We start from the raw sequence: 25,424 nt of genomic DNA on the forward strand, positions 1-25,424 counted from the left end.
TATAGTGAGTATACCACATGTGGCATTTTGTATCAGAATGTATATTCACTGTATGTATATTTTGTTCTTGGTTTTGAGCAGTTGTAAATTTAAGTTGTACAGTAAAGTTGTAAAATAATTATGAGTTATTTGGCTTGTAAAAATTGTGTTATATCTTTGTATCTTAGTCTTTGAAAATCACTGTGGATTTGACTTGAGAAATGTGTTGTGTTGATAAAAATGTTGGAGTTGAGATTTGAAAATATATAAAAGTGCTTTTACAGTTTTTTCAAGAACTGTTTTGTCCAAAATACAAATGGCACCTTGCCAAAATTTTTGCAGATATTCCAAATAAATCAAATGAGTTAGTTGTTTCACTTCAGTTCACAAAAGTCTTTCACACCTGTAAATAGTGCTCACCACTGTAAAAGAAGTAAGAAAAGTTTTTAAAATCCCTTGTAGTGTATTTAATAGATTATCAGTAGACGGAGTTAGTAATTCATTAGGTATACTACGGGATCATGTTATGCCTTACAGAGGGGTAAGGTGTGACATGTTTTAGTGGTATCAGAGCAAAGTTTTTAAATTCTGCTTTCACTGTCATTTGAATATTAGTTCTTCACAGGACAACTGCTCAATATCATTGTTTGATACATACAGTACATTACATTATAAATATGCACTAACGGGAGGAAATCTCCTTGTGTTATTGGTTTAGGAGATCTAAAATCCTCGCATTGACTATGGAAGAGGGTGATCGTTCAGTCGATCAATCTATTGAGGCTGAGGTGCAAGGGGATGCCCCATGCCTACATAATGTCAGTGGTTCAGTAGCACCAGCCCCTGCAGTACCGCAGTTCTCTGCTCAGTTCGCTCAGCAGACGGCTGCAATGTTCCAACAAATGGATGGTAATGTGCCTACTCAAATCCCAATACGCACACCGGTGGTACAACCACGCCTTACGCTAGACAATATGACAAATTGATGAAGTATGGGGCTCTGAGTTTGAGGGGACAATAGATCCTCTAGAAGTGAACAATGGTTAGAGAGGATGGATAGGGTATTCAAGAAACTGCATTGCACAGAGGAGCTCGATTTGAGTACTCGATCTTTGCTCTGGGGATGCTTATGATTGGTGGAAAACCATTCCCACATGCAGTAGAACCTACAGTGCTAACATGGAATGAATTCCTCAGGGAATTCAGGCAAAAATATGTCCCTAATGCTTATGTAGACCAGAAGCTGCAAGAATTCCTAAGTCTGAAACAGGGGGGCAGATCAGTGGCTGAGTATGAAAGGGAATTTTCCCGCCTAAGCCATTATGCAGTAAGTCTACTTTCTACCAGTAGGGAGAGATGTAAGAGGTTTGAAACCGGCTTAAAGCCTAGTATCAGATTACAAGTGGTCGGATTCAAACATAACAACTTCTCTGAACTTATTTCTCAAGCACTAGAATTAGAAAGAATTGAATCTGAAGTGGCCCCTGAGAAAAAGAAATCAGAGAAGACAGAAAAAGAGGGAAAGTCAGTAGAACAGAGTTCTAGTGGTCCTACTGGAAAGAGGAAAAACTTTGGGGGATACGACAGAGATAGTAAGAAGTCCGGTAGAAATAGATTTTTTGGACAGAAACCACCTCGATCCGATCAGCAAACTCAACAGAAACCCAGAAATGCGCTGTCAGATCGACTTTGTGAAACTTGTGGTAAACCACATAGTGGGCTATGTTATAAAGCCGTAGGAGCATGCTTTAACTGTGGAGAGACTGGTCATTTTGCTAGGGATTGTGTAAATCCGTGTCGCTGGATCATTTACTACACCAAAGGGATCAACCCAAGTTTCTACCCCAAAGAGTTCACCATCAGTTAGTAGAGGCAAAGGTAGAGGTAGGGGTAGTACACCTAGAAGTCAGACTACTGTGAATCAGCCAAAACAGGGTGATGCTTCAACGAGAGTATACGCTATACGACAGAAAAGAGACTGAGACTTTTGACATCATTGCTGGTACTTTCTCAATTAGCAACTGAGATATATATATGTATTGTTTGACCTAGAATTTTCATATTTTTACATTAGTGTTAGAACTATATGTTCTGTTGTTATTCGTTTACAGAGGAATAAATTTTGACGCATTAGTGATTAGCCCTTAAGATAAGGATTGTGATAATAAGTGAAATTAGTTTTGAAAGAGTTTATCGGCGAAAAGTATTTTCTAACACACCATAAATTATAAAGCTAATTAGTAAGCCTACTTAATGTAAGGCAAGAGGACGTAAAAGTAAGATGCAGTAATGGAATTGCTCTTGATAAGGGCAAGGAGGTTACTGTTAGAAATTGCTAATGGATATTGTAATCAGAATAAGATTCGAATATCAGTGAATTCAAAAAGAATAAAAGATAACAAAGTTTGATCTATTGGGATGTATCGTAGTAACTATGCAATGTTCTTGATGTTTATACTGTAAGTCGCAGACACAGACTAACTTGAGATTATTGTGTAGAGCTACGTACTAACCGATAGTACACCTAGATGAGAATAGTTGCCAAGCATCTGCTTTGGCATAGTTATGCCGGAATGAAATTTAATTGTTAGAAATAAGTTTGAAAATCCTACTTAGGGATCTAAAACTCAAAAGTTAAAATATCGAAAGGTCATAGTTCAAGACAAAAGGAAGTAAGTTATAGAACATTGTGAGATAAAAGAGTTATGGAAGTAGAGACTTGAGCAGTTGATTCATATGTAACAAAGAAATATTCGAATGTGAGGAAGACTATGGACTAGAATGGTCGAGGACCAATGCACGATGAATGATTCTAATATGACCTCAAGGGTCATTCAAGAAGGAACGTGAGCTGAAATATTAGACAACATAATAGTAAGAGGAGATTGGTGTTATCCAAACAAAGTAAACATTGCATTAGATTGTTAAAAGTCTTACGATCATATAGAAAGGAGAAAATAAACGTATGACTATTGTAAGATGACTACTGGGTAAAATTTCGTGGGACGAAATTTATTTAAGGGGAGAATTGTAACACCCCTAAGTTGGTAGTGCGTTACGCTCCGGTGACTAGTGATGTCCGGACAGCTAGGATGCCAAGAACCGTACTTCAAAATGGGTGAGGAGACATAAAATAATGAAATACAAGAACAGGAAATACAAGAAAAACAAAGGAAAAAATAATAGCAATGAAATGTAACCAAGTTAAGCGAGAAAAACCTAGCGATGGGTGATCATGCCAGGAAGTCACGGCGTGGACCGTTGACTAGCTCGACTGCGGGGAACCACGGAAAATATTTTAGGACTTAAATAGACCCTTGTTGAAGAATAAATATCATTAGAAAGATCAAAGAAAAATTAAATAATTAGTACAAAGAAAAGTGAGAAATCGAAAAAGCAGACAAAACCAGTATCTGAAAAATCGGAACGTAACGAGCAGGGCATTATGGTCATTTGACATCCCGAATTGTCTTTTGACCTAAATGTCCATTAAAAATAAATAGTATTACACTTAGAAAATAAAATGAAAAATTAAATTGGTGGTACCTAAAATAAATAGTGGAAATTATGGGTTAAATGTGGAATAAATGCACATTTGGCTTATTATATGATATAATTTTTTTAGTGGGGCACTATGGGATTAAAATATATGCTAAGTGGGCAGATGGCTTCCATTAAACTTCATCTTCAACATTTCTCCTTACCCATGCCGTAAAGAAACTCCTTAGAAACATCCATGGCCGAATTTGAGTGAAGCTCCATCAACCCCTCCATTTCAACTCCAATCCATTAAGTTCCTTCATAAAAAATGGTCTACACATCACAAGGAAGATATTGATACTAATTTTGAGAAGTTTGGTGAAGGTTTAGCAAGTTACAAATAAAGGTAAGTTTGCATTTTTGAGAAATCCTTTGTTAAAGTTTTTATGCATGTTATGGGTATTGGTTTGGTGAAGGAAAATTTTGAGTTTGAAGGGTTATTGTTGTTGCCATTTTGGACAGCCATGGGTCACGTTTTTGATGAGGTATTTGTGTATATAATTGATGAGAAATAATGTTAATCATGGTGATTTAGTAACCTAGTGATTTAATGCATGTATATATGGTGAATGATGCACTTTGATGGGAATTGGCATATGGTACGGCAATGTGATGTTGATGAATGAATTGTGGCAGCTTGTGGACACTTGAATAATGGTGTATATTGAAGGAGTGTGGGCAGCATATTGACCTAGAAGGATTGATGATATGTATGTCAATTTACATTGTAAAGTGTATGTAAAGTTTGTAATGTTTAGGTGTGTTTGTAATGGTACTTAGAAATTGTAATTGTGAATGATATTTGATGTGTTGAGGGTGATTGGAATCTGCCCAAAATAATGCTAATGTTATGTAGAAAATGTTGTTGGTAATGTGCCAAAACAGTTTGGTAGGGTATGGAAGTAAACCTTGCAAAGGTAAGTGTGTGTTTGAAGTTGGGATGTGAATTGCATATTGAGGGCAGTGTATATTTTAGCCTATAACCTTGAATGTGTAACCTCAATTGGTATGAGACCAATTTGAGGTGAAACTAGGCACAAAATGTGCCAACTTTCATTGAGAAACCATGCCAAAATTCTGCTTGCAAGGTGACCTAAAAAAATGACCAATTCGGATTAGGTGCAATTAGGACCTGAAAAATGACCAATTGGGCAGCAGTGAGTGTTTAGGCCATAACTCACTCAAACCAGGTCCAATTGACCTGAAATTTTGACCAAGAATAGTTAAGACCCATACCTACAAGTCTTATGAAGACACCAAAGCCCAGAAATGACCATAAGCAAGTCAAACAACTTGCACAAGTTCGGGTCCAAAAACTGGCCGAACCAGAGTTGACCAAATTGACCTAAAATTGACCTAAATTGGTGCCATTTGACCAGCAGTAGTATAGTGACCATAACTTGGTCTACTTAACTCGGATTGACCTAAAATTTTGCCCCGCGTGCAATAAGACATAGATCTACAAGTTTTTAGTTTTGACCGAAACCCGAAAACCGAGGGAACTAGGCCGTCCGGCTAGGTCAAACCAGTATCCCGGAATCTAGCAAGTTGCATTAAAATGCACTAAACAAGGAAACGAGTTTGGCAAAACGTACCAAACCTAAAACCGTATCGAATGTGACATATTAACGACACTAAAACCTAATTTACCTAAAACGCATAGCGATGGTCGGTATATTAGGTGATTAAGTTAATAATTGAGTTCAGTTCATTATGTACCAAACACCATCGCTAGAGACATTTTAATTTGATCAAACACTTGAATTGTGTTTCTAATTTAACAAGGACTCAGCAAAAGGGAAAGAAATACTGAGTCAGGACCAGGAGACAAATATCAGAGGTTTGTGCACAACAACTGTTTCTTTTGAATTATTTTCAATTGAAATAAATATTGACTATTTGTATATTATTGTTTTAAATTGTGGAAATGTGTTTGATGGACACTTATTGATTGAAAAACATTGTGAATGGTTTGAAACTGTGAAAAATTGTTTGAATGATATTGATGGATACTTATTGATTGAAAAGCACTGTAAATGGTTTTTGTGGAAATTGAAGTGAATTACGAATTATGTTGCCATTTTGTGAATGAAATTATAACTTTGGAAATTTATTGGATTCTTACGGATCATTGAATAAAATGTTTGGAATTGTTTTGACTCACAATTGGCATGACACTGATACTATGTTCCTCCTCCATTAATGGGGTGAGTGTGATTATTCCTCCCTCTTTGACTTATCAGTCTGGGGTGAGTATGATTATGTTCCTCCCTCTTTGACTTCCCAGTCTGAGGTGAGTATGGATGAGTACTCGTTATATAGCTAGCTCCCTCCCTCATTGATTTCGATTAATGGGGTGAGTATGTCTTGTCGTGGTGTACAACACGGCATATATGGAAAAATGTGTGTCATGACCTAAATTGTGTTATTGATTGGCAACATTGTATTGTTCAATTATTTGATCGAATTGTGTTATTGATTTGCAAAACAATATTATTCAATTATTTGATCGAATTGTGTTATTGATTTGCAAAACGATATTATTCAATTATTTGATCGAATTGTGTTATTGATTTGCAAAACGATATTATTCAATTATTTGATCGAATTGTGTTATTGATTTGCAAAACGATATTATTCAGTTATTTGATCAATTGTGTTATTGATTTGCAAAAAGGTATTATTCAGTTATTTGATCAAATTGTGCATGAATTGGCAATACGGTATTCTTAAACTATTTGACTAAATTGTGTTATTATGAATTTTGATAATTTGTGAATTGGAGTTTAAATTCCTTATGACATTCATTGTCTTGAATTTAACTATGGTTTTAAGTATCCACTATTGATATGATTTATGAATTGTGACTTAAAATTTGTATTTGGTTAATGTTGTGCACCATCGAGACATTGTCTCAAATGATAGCTTTATTCTTTATGTCGCAGTATAGAGACAGACAGGCGTGAGCTAGGCTGCTAGTATCGCCAGCGAGGGATTTTTGGGTATAGTGAGTATACCACATGTGGCATTTTGTACTGTAATGTATATTCACTGTATGTATATTTTGTTCTTGGTTTTGAGCAGTTGTAAATTTAAGTTATCTGATAAAGTTGTAAAATAATTATGAGTTATTTGGCTTGTAAAAATTGTGTTATATCTTTGTATCTTAGTCTTTGAAAATCACTGTGGATTTGACTTGAGAAATGTGTTGTGTTGATAAAAATGTTGGAGTTGAGATTTGAAAATATATTGAAGTGCTTTTTACAGGTTTTCTAAAGAACTGTTTTGTCCAAAATACAAATGGCACCTTGCCAAAATTTTTGCAGATATTCCAAATAAATCAAATGAGTTAGTTGTTTCACTTCAGTTCACCAAAGTCTTTCACACCTGTAAATAGTGCTCACCACTGTAAAAGAAGTAAGAAAAGTTTTTAAAATCCCTTGTAGTGTATTTAATGGATTATCAGTAGACGGAGTTGGTAATTCATTAGGTATACTACGGGATCATGTTATGCCTTACAGAGGGGTAGGGTGTGACAGGTACCACCAAATTAATTTTTCATTTTATTTTCTAAGTGTAATACTATTTATTTTTAATGGACATTTAGGTCAAAAGACAATTTGGGATGTCAAATGACCATAATGCCCCTGTTCGGGTTGCATTCCCAATTTTTCGGTAATACCGGGTTTTGTCTGTTTTTCGATTTCTCACTTTTCTTTGTACTGATTATTTAATTTTTCTTTGATCTTTCTAATGATATTTATTCTTCTATAAGGGTCTATTTAAGTCCTAAAAATGTTTTCCAGGGTTCCCATGATCCGAGGAGCTAGTCAACGGTCCACGCCGTGACTTCCCGGTGTGGTCACCCATCGCTAGGTTTCCCGGCTCGCTTAACTTGATCACATTTCTTTGATATTATTTTTTCTTTGTTTTTCTTGTATTTTCTTTTCTTGTATTTCATTATTTTATGTCTCCTCACTCATATTGAAGTGTAGTTCTAGGCATCCTAGCTGTCCAGACAGCACTGGTCACCGGAACAGCATAACGCACTACCGAACTTAGGGGTGTTATACTCTTTTCTGAATAAATCTATCTGTCCTGGCCAGGAACTTGAAACATCAAGAACAATTAAATGAACATAGGATTTTATCTCTATTTACTTAGAGGAACAGATTCCATCTTGATCAACACCTACCTCCATATATAACTAGTAGGAGCCAACACATGCCCATATACCCATACATAGTACAAGTATGAAAGCAGTATCAAACTCAAACTACCTATATACAAGATAACTATGCTATCTCAGGTCTAAAGATTATATGCACTGATATGATTTATGACAAAACATTGACAAGAGTAAACTCCATGTGCTTGTCATAAGTGTCACCGGTTCGGCCTACTTATCATTTATAAGTGCCTATCATGTTTGTTATATGGCATGAGACTCACCATTCCATCTTATTTATATCTCATATAAATAACTTGGGAACAAACATGAATACAATCTTTCTTGATAAGTCATGTCCTTATTATGAAGTATCCTCGATTGTGAACCTATTTATGATACTTTGTGCTAGAAATATTGTCACTCATATTCTTAACAACTTAAGAATAATATTTCTAACAAAATATCAATGGACCTTTTCTATTACACATAAATATATTATGTAAACGGAAAAGTGGAAATGCCTTTTATTAATAAAATTATGTACAAGATACATACTAAATGATATGCTCTAGGGCATACTACTAACAATCTCCCACTAGCACTAGAGCCATTCATTACAATATCTTAGACCTATCTTCTCAAGATGTCAGTCTAAGAGTGCGTGACATAGGCTTAGTGAATGGATCAGCTGGATTTTCAGCTGATGCTATTTTCTGCATGGCTACATCGCCTCGCCCAACTATTTCTCTGATAATGTGGTAGCGCCTTTCTATGTGTTTGGATTTCTGGTGAGACCTTGGTTCCTTAGCTGTATGATCGCTTCATTATTGTCACGGTGTAGTGGAACTGGCGACTCAATGGAAGGAACTACCGTAAGTTACATCACGAACTTCTTTATCCAAACGACTTCTTTTGCGACATCGATGCGAGAATATAATCGACCTCGATGAGTGGAATCTGCAATGCGTGCTCTGCTTGGAACTCTTCCAACCGATCGCACCTCCATTACAAATGAACACATATCCAAAGGTAGACTTTCTATCATCGATATCCGATTGGAAGTCGAATCGTGATAACCATCTAATTGCAAGTCTCCACCTCCATAAATCAAGAATAAATCCTTAGTTCGTCTCAAGTACTTAAGGATATTCTTGACTGCTATCCAGTGTTCTAAATCTGGATTGGATTGATACCTGCTAGTTAAACTAACGAGATATGCAATATCCGGCCTAGTACACAACATTGCATACATTAAACTTCCAATAGCCGAAGCATATGGAATCCTAGCCATCTTATCTCTTTCTGCAGGTGTATTTGGAGACATCTCTTTAGAAAGATGGATACCATGTCTCACTGGTAACAATCCTCTCTTGGAATCAAGCATGTTAAACCTCTTTAACACCTTTTCCAAGTATAGACTTTGGGATAAACCTATTATTCTTTTCGCTCTATCTCTATAGATGCGAATCCCAAGAATATAGGTTGCCTCCCCTAAGTCTTTCATGGAGAATGTATTTGACAACCATACCTTTATAGTTGTCAACATACCTATGTTATTACCTATCAACAGTATGTCATCCACATATAAGACAAGGAAAGTGATAGCACCGTCACTAACCTTCTTATATACACATGGCTCATCCTCATTTTTGATAAAACCAAAGGATTTAATGGCTTCATCAAAACGGATGTTCCAACTCCTCGAAGCTTGTTTCAACCCATAAATGGATCGCTTTAGCTTGCATACCTTGGAACCATCTTGGGATTCAAATCCCCTAGGTTGTTCCATGAAAATGTTTTCTTCAATGTATCCATTGAGAAAAGCTGTTTTGACATCCATCTGCCAAATCTCATAATCATAGTATGCAGCTATTGCTAATAAAATCCTAATTGATTTAAGCATGGCAACAAAGTAGAAAGTCTCCTCATAGTCTATTCCTTGCCTTTGGCGAAACCCTTTCGCTACTAGCCTTGCCTTATAGGTCTCTACCTTTCCATCAGAACCAATTTTCTTCTTGAAAACCCATTTGTTCCCTATAGGTACAATACCTTCAGGTGGGTCAACAAGATCCCAAACTTGATTCTTATACATGGAATCAATCTCGGATTTCATAGCATCAATCCATTTTGAAGAGTCTATATCTGATATAGCTTCTTCATAGGTAAGTGGATCATCTCCATGATCTACTTCTTCATGAGTAGACAACTCTTGTTCTTCTTCATGAAGAAAACCATATCTCACTGGTGGGTGAGATACCATGGTTGTTCTACGAGGAACAGCTGTAGATGTTTCATCAATGGGTATAGGTTGACTAGATGGATTTATATCCATCTGATCTGTTGGTTGGTCAGAATTCTCCAATTCTAACTCTATTTGCCTTCCTTTGTCTCCTTCTTGAACAAACTGTTGTTCAATAAATGTGGCATCTCTACTTATCACAACCTTTTGTGAAGTAGGCAAATAAAAATAATATCCAAAACCATCTTTTGGATATCCAACAAATCAACCTTTTTCTGATCTGGTCTCCAATTTATCAGTGTTCAGCTTTTTGATATAAGCTGGACAACCCCAAATCTTAACATGCTTTGGACTTGGTTTTCTTCCATGCCATATCTCATAAGGTGTGGAAGAAACTGATTTTGATGGAATCCTATTCAGAATATACAAAGCTGATTCTAATGCAAATCCCCAAAAGAAGATTGGCATATCAGTATAGCTCATCATACTACGTACCATATCAAATAGGGTACAATTTCTCCTTTCAGATACACCATTCAGCTGTGGCGTTCCTGGAGGAGTCAGCTAAGAAACAATGCCATGCTCTCTCAAGTATTCATCAAATTCAGTACTCAAATATTCACCTCCACGATCTGATCGAAGAGCTTTAATACTCTTTCCTGTTTGATTTTCTACTTCATATTTAAATTCTTTGAACTTTTCAAAAGATTCATGTTTGTATTTCATCAAATACAAATACCCAAACCTTGATTTATCATCAGTAAAGGTAATAAAATAATGAAAGCCCCCTCTAGCCATTTCTTTAAATGGACCACATACATCACTATGTATTAGCTCCAAAATATTTTCAGCTCTTAGCCCTTGTCCAACAAAGGGTGATCTAGTCATTTTGCCTTGAAGGCAAGATTCACAAGTTGGAGTAGGCTCAGAGCCCAATGAGGATAGAATCCCCATTTTCTCCAATTTTGCAATCCTATCTTCTGCAACATGACATAACCTTAAGTGCCAAATATATTTTGAACTTGAGTTGGTTTTCACCATGGCATTGCATTCATTTAGATTGCTATACTGCCGCTGGAAACACTTTCTTACTGGCAATGGAAACACTTTCCTATTGGCAGTGGAAACACTTTCCTATTGGCAGTGGAAACACTTTCCTTTGCCTTTGTCAGCTTTGGTCTTCCTTTTCTGTTTAGCTATTTTCTTGGAAGGGCCAGGAATCTGAGGTTTCTTTTTCTTATTGCCCTTCTTCTTGTTGGACTTTCCAGCAGAAGAAGATGCAACCAAAGCTACCTCTTTTCCTTTATTGCCCAGCATATTCTTTTGGGCAATAACCAGCATGTTGAGTAAACCAGCTAAGGTGCATTCCTGTTTAGTCATATGGAAATTTGTCACAAAATTCCCAAAAGACTCAGGAAGGGACTGAAGGATCAAATCCGTTTGTAGTTGGAAATCCATGTTGAAGTCAAGATGTTCCAACTGCTCAATCACCGAATCATCTTGTGGACATGATCCCCAACATTCTCGTCCCTCGGACATCCTCATACGAAATAGCCGTCTAGATATCTCATACCTAGCATTCCTGCCGTGCTCACCATACAACTCTTGTAGGTGAAGGAGGATCTCACTCGCACTGCATGTTCTCATGTTGCTTCAGAACTCATTACTCATGGAAGCAAGCATGTAACACTTAGCTCTCATATCATGCTCCTTCCACTTGTCCAAAGTTTCATGTTCCTCTTGTGTGGCCTCTGGAGGTAAGGGACCAGGAACATTTGAATCTAGAACATATCCTATATGTTCAAGGTTCAGACAAGTTTCAAATTTCTTAGCCAATCGCATGATTAGGTCCCACAACTCATTGTGATCAAGTATGCTTGCAAGGATATTGGATGGTGGTGGTTGTTTTGTGCTCATTTTTATCAGAAAATTAACTGCAGAAAATAACCAGATTAATTAGTAAATGTATCATGTAATTAACCAAAATGATTATGGTCTTTTAATCAAATTGGTCCTCCCACTAACTTAGCGAATCTTACACTTCCAGAGTAGAAAACGGAAATCCTAGTTGGATGGATTTCTAGTGGGTGATTGAATTCTTATAATTCTATTGATCATCCTCAGGTACATCCATTATTGGAATTACAATAAACTATAAGTGAGCAACTCCTTGCCCATCACATCTCATGTGAGGTTCAATCCTTTACCTAGCCCCTAATGCTCAAAATCTCAGGTACATCCATTATTGACTTATCTTGCATTAGTTAAGTTGATCCCATTGAGTCAGTAATTATGCAAATAATTTTAATATCCTCAGGTACATCCAATATTGGCCACCAAACCATTTACATATTTACAACATCTCATGCTTAACAATTATTCTTAAGAAAATCTCTTAAATTAATTGCATCTCATGCAACTATTTAAAATTTCTTAAAATAATTGCCTCAATGGAGGGCTTATGTTATAATTACTTTAATTATAGCATTTCCAACTTAATCATTTGTTTGGAAGATTTTATAGCCATCCTTATTACTATTAAGGTCTCACTTTGCACATTATGCATTTAGTATGCATATATCATATAATTGCATACATTCCCATACATCTCATGCATTCATGGATAAGCAGTAAATATGGTATGATCATGGACTTTCTAAGGGATTAAATTCTGAGCCACCAAGAATTGAATCAGGGCATTCCTAGGTGCATTTCATTCATTCATTTTACAAGAGTTGCTGAAGGAGTACATAATCAACACTTGATATTGAATTCCTCCCACTGGTCCCACCAATGCTCTTGACCTCCTTGAACTTCTTGCAATCCAATATTACATAGTAATCCTTGGCATACCAAGGCGAATTTACAAGAACTTAAATAAATGAAATTACAACCAAAAAATATTACAAACTTAATAATACATGCCCAAAATAAATTAAATAAATTAATTAATTTACAATCCCAAAGAAACATAAAAGAAATAAATCCAATCACATTGGTCTTTTATAGTCTATGATCATCCATCATGCATATCACTATTTAATAATTAAATAAAACATACATACTTAAATTAAATTGAATATCTCATACTCAACTTAAAAATCCAGATTTGAATATGATTCAAATAAATTTAAAAATTCAGATTTGAATCTCATTCAAACAAGTTTAAAAATTCATATTTGAATCACATTCAAACAACTTCAAAAATTCAGATTTGAATCACATTCAAACATTTTTTAAAAAATCAGATTTGAATCACATTCAAATATTTTTTAAAAAATCAGATCTGAATTTTATTGAATCAATTTTAAAAAATCAGATTTAAATATGATTCAAAAAACTTTAAAAATTCAGATTTGAATCACATTCAAACAACTTTTAAAATTCAGATTTGAATCACATTCAAACAATTTTTAAAATTCTGATTTGAATCATAATTTAATTGTGTGATTAAAACTACTAATTAAACACTTTAATTAGTCAAAGAATAGGCCTTAGATCATACAACAATTGCAGAATTAAAAGCCAAACCTTGAACCACCCATGGAACCATAGTTGCCGCCACCAATGGTGGCTTCACCATGTGTGCCGCCACACCTCTTGATCCAACCAGCAATGAATCAATCATCTCATGATCAAATCACACAATTAAATCATATAATCAACAATCTAAATGGCAAATATAGTGGCTCTGATACCAATTGAAGGAACGAAAGCGTGAAAAACACAAGTTTATACCATTGAATTCAAAAATTCTCACCTAGGGTCACATGCATCATGCAAGATTTATTTTTATCTATTTGATTTCAATGATAAAAAACATATTAAAACTCTTTTAATATGTTTTTGGATCTATATTTGCCATTTAAGATTTTAAAATTAATCAGATTAATTTTAGAACCCTAGATTAAATGAAGAACGATTACACTAACCTCTTGATGCACTGCAGCGTGTTTGCGCCTTTGAGATTCGTCTTCATGACACCAAATGTTGTCCCTCTAGCTTGTCCACACCAAGAACACCTATGGCAGCCCTTGAACAGCCTCTAAAGCTTTTTCTATTAATTAGAAATTCAAGTTCTGCCTTTTAAGAGATTAGAGATGTAAACAGGACACTAGAAACAATTTCTAGTGTTCTTAATTCAAGAGATTGATGGCTAATATCTTTGAATTGATGAGAGATGATGAGAAATAGCTGGAGAGGCTCAAAGTGGCGTGACAAATGAGAGGAGAGGCTGTTGGTTATTTTTTCTTTTCATAACCACACTTAAATAGCTAGGTTAACACATTAAACCCTAGCCACATGTCACCTTTTGATTAGCTCTAGGTTTAAGTGACCCAATCACATTGTGCCAAGTGTCAAACCTATATTTAATCTTGATTTTAATCATCTTACATGATTAAAAAAACATTTGGCAAGCTTATGTGTAATCCCATGTGTCACCATCTCATGGTGCCACGTGTCACACTGTGAAATGACCAAAATGCCCCTGTGTCTTAATTTTGAGTTCTTAACCCAAAATAATTATTTTCTTCTTCTATTTAATTTATATCAAATATAAATTAATTAATTAATCTCTATTAATTAATTTCTCATCAATTAAATTCATATTTAAACACTTTAAATATAAATTTAATTTATACTACACATCCAATAATCTAGATTTGGTTTCAAGTCATGCTAGGGACTTTGCAATTTAATTGCAAACCAAACCTATTTAATTAATCAATTAAACTCTTTAATTAATTAATTAAATCATATTTAAATAGGTGATAACTTGTGTATGTGTGTGACTTACTAGGCTCATCACTAATTGGCAATGAGACATGATATCAACTCTTAATATCATCAGAACTCTTTCTTACCACAAATGATTTCTCTAAATCATTTTATGAACCTCATAGACCATGGTTAACACCTAGCATAGCATGCCATGGCCACCCAATTAGTAATAAGATTTACCTTAAATGAACCAATAATCATATGTTACCATGCACTAGAATCTCTACATAAAATCCCAACTCAAGCCGAGTCATGGTTTATGTCAAACTCCATTTGCTATGAATATTATGTTCTCTTTTAATTCCAGTTCTTGATTAAAAAGATTTTTCTCATCAGAAACTCTTTTCTGAATAAATCTATCTGTCTTGGCCAGGAACTTGAAACATCAAGAACACTTAAATGAACATAGGATTTTATCTCTATTTACTTAGAGGAACATATTCCATCTTGATCAACACCTACCTCCATATATAACTAGTAGGAGCCAACACATGCCCATATACCCATACGTAGTACAAGTATGAAAGCAGTATCAAACTCAAACTACCTATATACAAGATAACTGTGCTATCTCAGGTCTAAATATTATATGCACTGATATGATTTATGACAAAACATTGACAAGAGTAAACTCCATGTGCTTGTCATAAGTGTCACCGGTTCGGCCTACTTATCATTTATAAGTGCCTATCATGTTTGTTATATGGCATGAGACTCACCATTCCATCTTATTTATATCTCATATAAATAACTTGGGAACAAACAAGAATACAATCTTTCTGGATAAGTCATGTCCTTATTATGAAGTATCCTCGATTGTGAACCTATTTATGATACTTTGTGCTAGAAATATTGTCACTCATATTCTTAACAACTTAAGAATAATATTTCTAACAAAATATCAATGGACCTTTTCTATTACACATAAATATATTATGTAAACGGAAAAGTGAAAATGCCTTTTATTAATAAAATTATGTACAAGATACATACTAAATGATATGCTCTAGGGCATACTACTAACAATAAGGGGGACTGTTGGCGAGTGACTGGTGCATGCTTACGGTGTGGATCTACAGAACATCAGATCCGGAATTATCCGAAGAGGACTACTACAGTTGCTTTAACACAAGCTGATAGACCTGCTCCTACACCACAAAGGGGTAGGAAGCCCGGTAAATCTGAGGTAGCTGGTCCATTACTGAGGCCTGTATCCGAGTCAGCTGAGAGGCCAGAGACTAGAGCACCTGCCAAGGCCTATGCCATCACAGCTCAGGAGGAGCAAGATGCCCTGGATGTCATCAGGGGTACGTTTTCCCTCTACAACAATTCTATGCATGCATTGGTGGATCCAGGATTCACTCATTCCTATATTTGCATCAAACTACCCATAGAGAGGGGAGTTCTAGTAGAAGAGAGTGATCAAGACATTCTGGTCACAAATTCACTAGGCCATATTGTGGTAGTGAATAAGGTGTATAAAGGTTGCCCGTTGAGGATTCAGGGGTATGAATTCTCGGCAGACCTAATTGAATTGCCCTTCCACAAATTTGACGTGATTTTGGGAATGGACTGGTTATCACGTCATTAGGCAATAGTTGATTGCAAATTGAAGATGATTTCTCTGAAAGCTTCTGAGGGTAATGAGATTACTGTTGCAAGAAGATTGATGAGAAAAGGCTGTGAAGCTTACCTAGCACACGTGGTTGATACTAGACAGGCTAAGCCAAACCTATGTGATATACCCACAGTAAGAGACTTCTCAGATGTATTTCCTAAAGAGTTGCCTGGTTTACCACCCGAAAGGGAAGTCAAATTTGCTATTGAGGTAATGCCGGGTATAACACCAATTTCTACTGCCCCTTATAGGATGGCACCCACTGAATTGAAGGAGTTGAAAATTTAGTTGCAGGAGTTACTCGATAAGGGGTTTATACGCCCCAGTGTGTCAACATGGGGAGCTCCGGTGCTGTTTGTGAAGAAGAAGGATGGAACCTTGAGATTGTGTATTGATTACCGACAGTTGAAAAAGGTTACTATGAAGAATAAATATCCATTGCCCAGAATTGACGATCTGTTTGATCAGATGAAGGGAGCCAGTGTATTTTCAAAAATTGATCTCAGATCAGGGTATCATCAGTTGAGGGTAAAGGATGCAGATATGTCAAAAACTACATTCAGAACCCGGATGGGCATTATAAATTTCTAGTGATGTCGTTTGGGTTAACAAATACACCAGCAGCATTTATGGACCTTATAAATCATATCTTTCATCCATATTTAGATCAGTTTGTAGTGGTCTTTATTGATGATATTATGGTGTATTCCAAGACCAGGGAAGAACATGATGAACATTTAAGGATTGTTCTGCAAACCCTATGAGAAAAGAAGTTGTATGCTAAGCTATCCAAGTGTGACTTCTGGATGAGTGAAATCTCCTTTCTTGGACACATATTATTAGCTGAGGGGATTAGAGTAGATCCCAAAAAGATAGAAGCAGTGATGGAATGGAAGCCTCCCAGAAATACAACTAAGGTCAGAAGTTTCTTGGGGCTAGCTGGGTATTACAGAATATTTGTGAAGGGGTTTTCTCTTATAGCTGCTCCAATGACCAAGTTGTTGCACAAGAATGTGAAATTTGACTGGAACGACAAGTGCTAAGCTAGTTTTGAGAGACTGAAGGCTATGTTGACAGAAGCACTAGTGTTAACATAGCCAGTGTCAGGAAAAGACTTTATGGTCTATAGTGATGCCTGCATAATGGGCTAGGGTGTGTATTGATGCAAGAGGAGAAAGTGGTCGCCTATGCTTCCAGGCAGTTAAGTCCACATGAACAGAACTACCCTACTCATGACCTAGAATTAGCAGCAATTATCTTCGCACTGAAGATATGGAGGCATTATTTGTATGGTGAAAAATGCTACATCTATAGAGACCACAAGAGTCTAAAATATTTGCCAACCTAGAAGGAACTCAATCTTAGATAGAGGCGATGGATTGAGTTCCTAAAGGACTATGATTGTGTGATAGATTATCATCCTAGGAAGGCAAATGTAGTTGCTGATGCTTTAAGCAGGAAGTCTATCACAGCTTTAAGATCACTAAATGCCTGTCTGTCCTTAGCTCAAGATGGAGCTATTTTAGCTGAGTTACAAGTGAGGCCAAGCCTGCTACAGCAGATACAAGATAGGCAGAAGGCAGATGAAAAATTAATGACCATTGTGGGTAAAATTCTAGAGGGAAAGGAAATTGAATATGAGGTGAAAGCAGATGGGTGTCTATACTATAGAGGAAGAGTGTATGTACCAGATAATGGGGAACTGAAGACTAGTATTCTGAAAGAAGCATACATTAGTGTTTATGCTATGCACCCAGGAAGCACGAAAATGTATAATGATTTAAAGCCTCATTATTGGTGGCTAGCTGACTATGTGACTAAATGTTTGACATGTCAGCAAGTTAAAGTAGAACATAAAGTTCCATCAGGATTGCTATAGCCTATAAGCATACCTGAATGGAAATGGGACCGAGTCACTATGGATTTTGTTAGTGGTCTACCTCTCACCCAAAAGAAGCATGATGCAGTGTGGGTGATAGTGGATAGATTGACGAAGTTAGCACATTTTCTGCCAGTTAGGACTGACTACTCACTGGAGAAGTTAGCAGAATTGTATATCAGTGAGATAGTTAGACTGCATGAAATCCCACTTTCCATCATATCTGACCAAGACCCAAGGTTTACATCGAGATTCTGGAAAAAGTTGTAAGAAGCCTTAGGCACACAACTCCATTTTAGCACGGCTTTTTATCCTCAGACGGATGGACAGTCAGAATGAATAATCCAGGTAAATTTAGAACCTAATTGAATTTTCACAATTTACAAATTAATGAAATGATAATAGCAATGAGAATTATGTGATAGATCCTGGAGGATATGCTAAGGAGTTGTGTCATTGAATTTGAGGGGAGTTGGGATAGATATCTCCCACTGGCAAAATTTGCATATAATGAAGCACTGTAAGGAGGAAATGTAGAACCCCAGTATGTTGGACTGAATTGGGTGAAGATAAGCTGGTAGGACCAGACTTAGTGAAACAGACTGAGGAGAAAGTGAAGATAATCAAAGCTAACCTGAAGGTTGCCTCAGATAGACAGAAATCTTATGCCGACTTGAAGAGAAAAGAGATAGAGTATGCAGTTGGCAATAAAGTGTTTCTTAAAGTCTCACCATGGAAGAAAATACTGACGTTTGGAAGAAAGGGTAAGTTAAGCCCTAGGTTCATTGGCCCATATGAAGTCATTGAACGTGTGGAACCAATGGCCTATCGGCTAGCTTTACCACCAGAATTGGATAAAATCCATAATGTATTCCACGTTTCTATGCTGAGAATATATAGCTCAGACCCTTCACATGTCATTTTCCATGGAAGAGATTGAAATCCAATCGAACTTGACATATACAGAAGAATCTATACAGATCCTATCTCGGGAAGTGAAGGAACTGAGAAATAAACAAATTCCACTGGTGAAAGTGCTCTGGGCGCACCACAACACTGAAGAGGCAACTTGGGAAAGTGAAGAGATGATAAGGCAACAGTTCCCTAAACTGTTTGCATCAGGTAAATTTTGAGGATGAAATTTTTATTAGAGGGGAAGAGTTGTAACATCCTCACTTTAGCTAGTCCGCACAATCTACTGTTCCGGTGACTAATGTCAGTTTGGGCAGCTAGAATGTTTGAAATTATAAATAGACTAGAGTGAGGAGTTATAATGAAACTAAATAATTCTCATAAAAATCAATGAAAATTTTAGAAACCAAATACACTAAGGTTAAATGAGCCAAAACCCCAGTGATGAGTAACCCGAAGGGAAAGTGACGGTGAAGGCCGTTAACAACCCTAGACCGGAGGGAAAAATTATAAAATAATTTTTGGGACTCCAGAGAAGAGCCATTGAGGTTCTTATGGCATTAGAATACCAAGAAAATGCTTAGAAAAATTTTTCTATCGGTACACACAATTTTGGCTCTTTAAGCCAAACAAAGGGCATTTTAGTCATTTCGTCTTCAGAGATGATTTTTGGCCAACCTGTCCAGTTAAATAGATAATTTATATGACATAAAATATAAATAAATATTGTTAAAAATTTAATTGAAATTAAATAGACAAGAAAAGGATAGAAAATGAAAGAAAATGGAATTTTAACATCATAATGATGTCATTAAAATTCTCCCACCCAATCCAATGTTGACACATGGCATAAGTTTATTTAAAAAGACTAAATGAGCAGAAAAAAGAAGAAAAAAATCAGAACTCTCTCTACCCATCTTCCTTGCCGTCACCCTTCCCTCCATGGCCACCATGAGCAAGCTTTTTAAAGCTTGATTTTCCTAACTTTTACCCAACTAAACCCTATATTCTCAACACAAAAAAGTGCTCTTACATCTTGGTCAGTCTTTTGGGAGCAAAAAGAAAAGAAAAAGAAAAACCCTAGCAAGTTGGAAATCTCACTCCATTAGAGGTTTGTGACCTAACCTTGGTTTTCACTTTAAATTCATGTTAAAGGACTATGAATGAGTGCAAATTACAAAGAAATTTATTAAATACCATTTGTATGCCATCCTATAATTTCAGCAGCCTTGGTTGGGGTAAGATTGTGATGATTTTTATGGAGTTAAAATGGTAGTATGGCTGCCCTCAATATGCATCTCTTGAGTGGAGTGATGAAATGCAAATGATAATGCATGGTTGATGATGTTTGAGTTAGGGTTTGGGATGAAAATGAGACTTTGATCATGTGATGATGAAAGTAGGTTTTAATGGTCAATTAGTGACCATTTGGTTTTGTTTGAATAAAAAATGAAGTGGATTGTGTAGTGGGATTTGAGTTTGGTGTGGTTGCCCTTGGTGACCTGCAAGACTGGGCATGAGTCCAACAGGTTTGGGCAGTAATAACTGGAGTTGTAGAGGTTCAATTGGTGAAAAGCCAACTGGACATGAAACTAGACACATAATGGCACAACTTTGGTGAAGAAACCATGCCCAGAAAACCAAACCAAGTTAACCTAAAGATTGCCCTAATGAACAGTATTTAGTCATTTGGCCATAACTCAGTGTAGAAAGGTCCAATTGACCTGAAATTTTACCAGCTACAATCTGAGATATAGACCTACAACTTCCATGAAGAAACCTAACCCAAATTATGACCATAACATATTGAAAAAGTGACCTGTAGTCACTGCTCCTAATACTATAGATTTAGTTAGTCCAGAAATTCTGGAAAAATTATAATCCGGCCATTTGTGGTTTTTGGACTATAACTTGAGCTACAAAACTCCAAATGGAGTGATTCAAAAAAGGAAATGTGACTAGACAAAATAAGAAACAACTTTCATGTTGATCATTTTGCCAAATTCCCACTGCAAAAATGACTAATAGAACAGTAAACACAAAGCTTAAAAACTGAAAATTTTGAACAATTAACATTAAGCTTAGAAATGGTATTGGCAAACAATACCAACAATTTTAGAATGCAAAATGTGGTATGTTGGGAGTATTAGAACCAATGTACCTATTTCCTATGCAAAAGTCAATATTTTAGTTGACTAATGAAATGAATAGTAACACCTAAACTTAAATTTCTAAAATTATACAATTTAAAAGTGTAACATGCCGTAGTACACCTAGCAAGATTGGTTTGGATAGGTTGGCATGCCAATAGGGTTCTGTTAGCAGTACTGCATATGGCTTCATGCCATTCTGTGTTTCATGGCCTCCCATGCCATTCTGTGATAAAATAGCCTTTGGCTATGTTGATTGAGATAATATACTTGGGTCTTATCCCTGATAATTATTACAGCTTATTAGTTGTTCTGTTGCACACCGGGAGACACAATGTGATCGATGGTGTGATGGTTTGAGGTACTTAGTATCTAGTGCCAGTTTACCCGTTTATCCAGTCTAGTCAACTAGTATGGGTTACTCGAGCAATGATAATAAACCTTACCAAATTTTAATTGAATAATATTGCAATAAATATCAGAAATTTAGTCTACAAAAAATGTAAACATACATTCTGCATATTTACTTTATTTTAGTTATTTTATTTTATTTTATATTATCACCACTAAGCATAATTGCTTAGCGCTTCGCTTTTGCCACGCGCAGGTACTGCAGACCTAGCTAGGGAGCCCAGCAAACATCAGACCAGGTGAACTTTTAGAGCTGCATACTGAGTCCAGAGTCACCTCACATCTACAGTGCACTTGGTAGGACATTAAGACTTTGGGTGGCATTTTGTATTTTGCACTTTGTATTAGTTTTGGATTGCAACTATAAACTCTTGAAATTATTTGATAATGTCAATATATAAAATTTAATGTTATTGAAATTTTCTGTATATTATATGGAAAAATGAAATTTGAGAAATATTTATAAATGTGCTTCAAGTAATGAAGTGAACAGAAAAATTCTAAAAATAGTGTTGTGATTTTGAGATTGAGTTGAGATGTGTGTATAATAGAGTTCTGGATTTGGAAATTATATTGGAAGTGTCTTTTAAATAGGTTCAGAAGAACTGTTTTTCTAATATATAGCCGGCACTCTGTCAGATTTTCTATAAAAATTGCGAAAAAATTCAGATTTATCAAAAATTGTAAATAAATGAATAAAAAGGGATAAATTATAATGGAAATATGAATTGGTACTCCAGCACACTGAGTGACATATCTTGCTCGGCTACACTGTAGACGGGCAAGGGTGTCACATTTAGGCTTAGCGTTCTTCATATAATTTGTTGCCCTATGTCTTATGATCATTTAAAAATTTTAATTACAATTTTCCAAGTTTTTTAGAATTAATTATACCAATTTAATTAGACTAGACTCCAGTACCCTGTGTCTTCAGGGTCCAGGTTCAGGTTAGTAAATTTGACCTCCATTTTAGGGTTCTTATGTTCATAATTTGAGGACAATGTCTAAAACAAAGTTGGAGCCCCATTTCTTAGGGTTCCAGATCAGTATAGCTCAACCTAATTAGAGTTTCCTAGCGGGAGATATGCTTTAAACACTATTTTGGGGTCAATTGTGATTTGGTCAAACTCTAAGTTTTAATGTGTTAATTTCTTCTAACCATTTGACCTAGTTCCTTTGGGTTCTGGGTTTTGGTCAAAAGACCAATATTGTAGACCTATGTCTTATAAACCTTTTGCCATTGGTTTCATTGCATTTAAATTTTTATAGGCCAAGTTATGGCCATTTTGCCAAAACTGGTCGGGTACTCTATGTCCAGAAAATTCTGGGCAAATGGTTCAGGTCAATTTGGTGTCCTAATTTGAGTCAACATTTCATTAGGTTAGAGGCATTTCTGGGCTTGGCGTTCTGAATGAAAGTTGTAGTACTATGTCTAGGCTTTCCAATGGTATAAATTCAGGTCATTTGGACTTGTCTAAAGAGAGTTATGGCTAAATGAATATGTACTGTTTATTTGGTCATTTTTCTAGGTTCAGTGTTTGGATATTCGGATTGGACCAGCAAATTGGTCAACTTATGGATAGAATTTAGGCAGTGTTTCTTCATGAAAAATGGGGTATTTTGAGTCTAGGTTCACATCCAATTAGCCTCATACCAATTGGAGTCACACAACTTCAGTTATAGGTCAAACAAGACCCTGGACTCATAGGTCCGAATTTCCTACACATGAAACATCACTTCCAATATTCCATCCTCCTTACTCTCAACTACAATTTATCACTCATAACCCTTCAAATGATCAACAAACAGCCTCAACAAGATCAATCTCAAGCCATATCACCAAGGTAACAAAATTAACTCAAACCTTAACTCAAGGTCTCAATTTATGCACACCACATGTAAATCAACTTGTTAATCACATTTACTTATTAATCAACACTTATAACCACAAGTATAACCTTCATGTCATCAAAATCTTATCAATTCTCATAGCTGCCAAAAATTTAATTCTACACAATGTTATCATTTTCTTTTTATTTCAAGTAATTTCAACTCTTCTTAAGTCTAAATCAAACTTTAAACAAAAGAGATAATGATATTAGGCACTAACCTTTAGTTACTAATTTTTCTTCTCACTAAATCTTCAATCTCCTTGCTCCCTTTTGCTTCTAATCTCTCAAGCTAGGTTAAAAATCAAGTTTTTGTGTTTGATGATTGAGAATATATGAATGATTTTGATGGGAAATTGGAGCTTCAAAAAGAATTCATGGAGGAAAGCTCAAGAGGTGGTTCGGCTAACATGAACCAATTAAAGAAGATGAGCTTATTTATTTCTAATTTAATTGGGTTTTAGTGGCTTGTTGCAAGGTGATTGGGTGGGGGCATTTTAATGACATCATGTGATGTCATAATTCCCAATTTCTTTCATTTTTCTTTCCTTTTCTTTTCTACTCATTTTTAATTCAATTTTTAGCGATATTTATTCACATTTTATGTCATAATAATTATTTACTTAACTAGAAAAGTTGGCAAAAAATCATCTCTAAAGACGAAATGACCAAAATACCCTCTGTTTGGCTTATTAAGCCAAAATCGTCTGTACAGATCTAAAAATTTTTCTAAGCCTTTTCTTGGCATTCTAATGCCATAGAAACCTCAATGACTCTTCTCTGGAGTCTCAAAAATTATTTCATGAATTTTCCCCTGGGTATAGGGCTTCTAGCTATGTAGACCGCAACTTCTCACTGGGTTACCCATTGCTAGGGCACCGGCTCATTTAACTTTGTTGTATTTTATTTCTAAAATTTTTCCTAATTTTTTCTTACCATTATTTGAGTTATTTATGACTCCTCACTCTAGTCTAAATATTTTTCCAAACGTTCTAGCTATCCGGACTGACATCAGTCACCGGAACAGTAGAATGTATGGAATTGCTGCAGTGAGGGTGTTACACAGTTACATTGAGGAGTGGGAGAACTCTAGTACAATCAGAGAAAGAACCAACAGATGAGACCTTAGAAAAATCTGAAAGCCAAGTAGAGAAAAAAGAGGGAGAAGCCAAGAAAGATCAGGAAGAGGAAGCAGGGAAGAAAAAGAAGTTACCAGAGCCATACCAGCCTCCTTTACATTTTCCTCAGAGATTTCAAAAAGCAAAATTGGACAAGCAGTTTGGGAAGTTTTTAGAAGTTTTACAGAAACTTTATATCAACATCCCCTTCACTGAAGCACTCTCTCAGATGCCATCCTATGCCAAATTTCTTAAGGAAATTCTGTCAAAGAAAAGAAAGCTGGAAGACTATGGGACAGTAGCTCTAACAGAGAAATGATGTGCCATACTACAAAACAAACTGCCTCCAAAGTTGAAAGATCCAATAAGCTTCTCCATACCCTGCCTCATTGGCAATAAGAAAATAGACAGGGTTCTCTGTGATCTTGGGGCAAGCGTGAGTTTAATGCCTCTATCAATATGCAAAAAGCTAGAGATTAGAGAACTGAAGCCCATGACAATCTCATTGTAATTGGCTGATCGATCTGTTAAATATCCAGTGGGCATACTTGAGAACATCCTTATCAAAGTGGTCAAATTCTTCATTCTAGTAGTCTTTGTTGTCCTTAAAATGGAAGAAGATATTCATATACCTATCATCTTGAGAAGACCATTCTTGGCAACCGCCAGAGCCATCATATATGTCAAAAATGGGCGACTAACCCTCAAGGTAGGAGAAGAAGAAGTGGAATTCAAC

The sequence above is a fragment of the Hevea brasiliensis genome, chromosome 8, assembly GCF_030052815.1.
Source record: "Hevea brasiliensis isolate MT/VB/25A 57/8 chromosome 8, ASM3005281v1, whole genome shotgun sequence".
In the NCBI taxonomy this organism is placed as follows: Eukaryota; Viridiplantae; Streptophyta; class Magnoliopsida; order Malpighiales; family Euphorbiaceae; genus Hevea; species Hevea brasiliensis.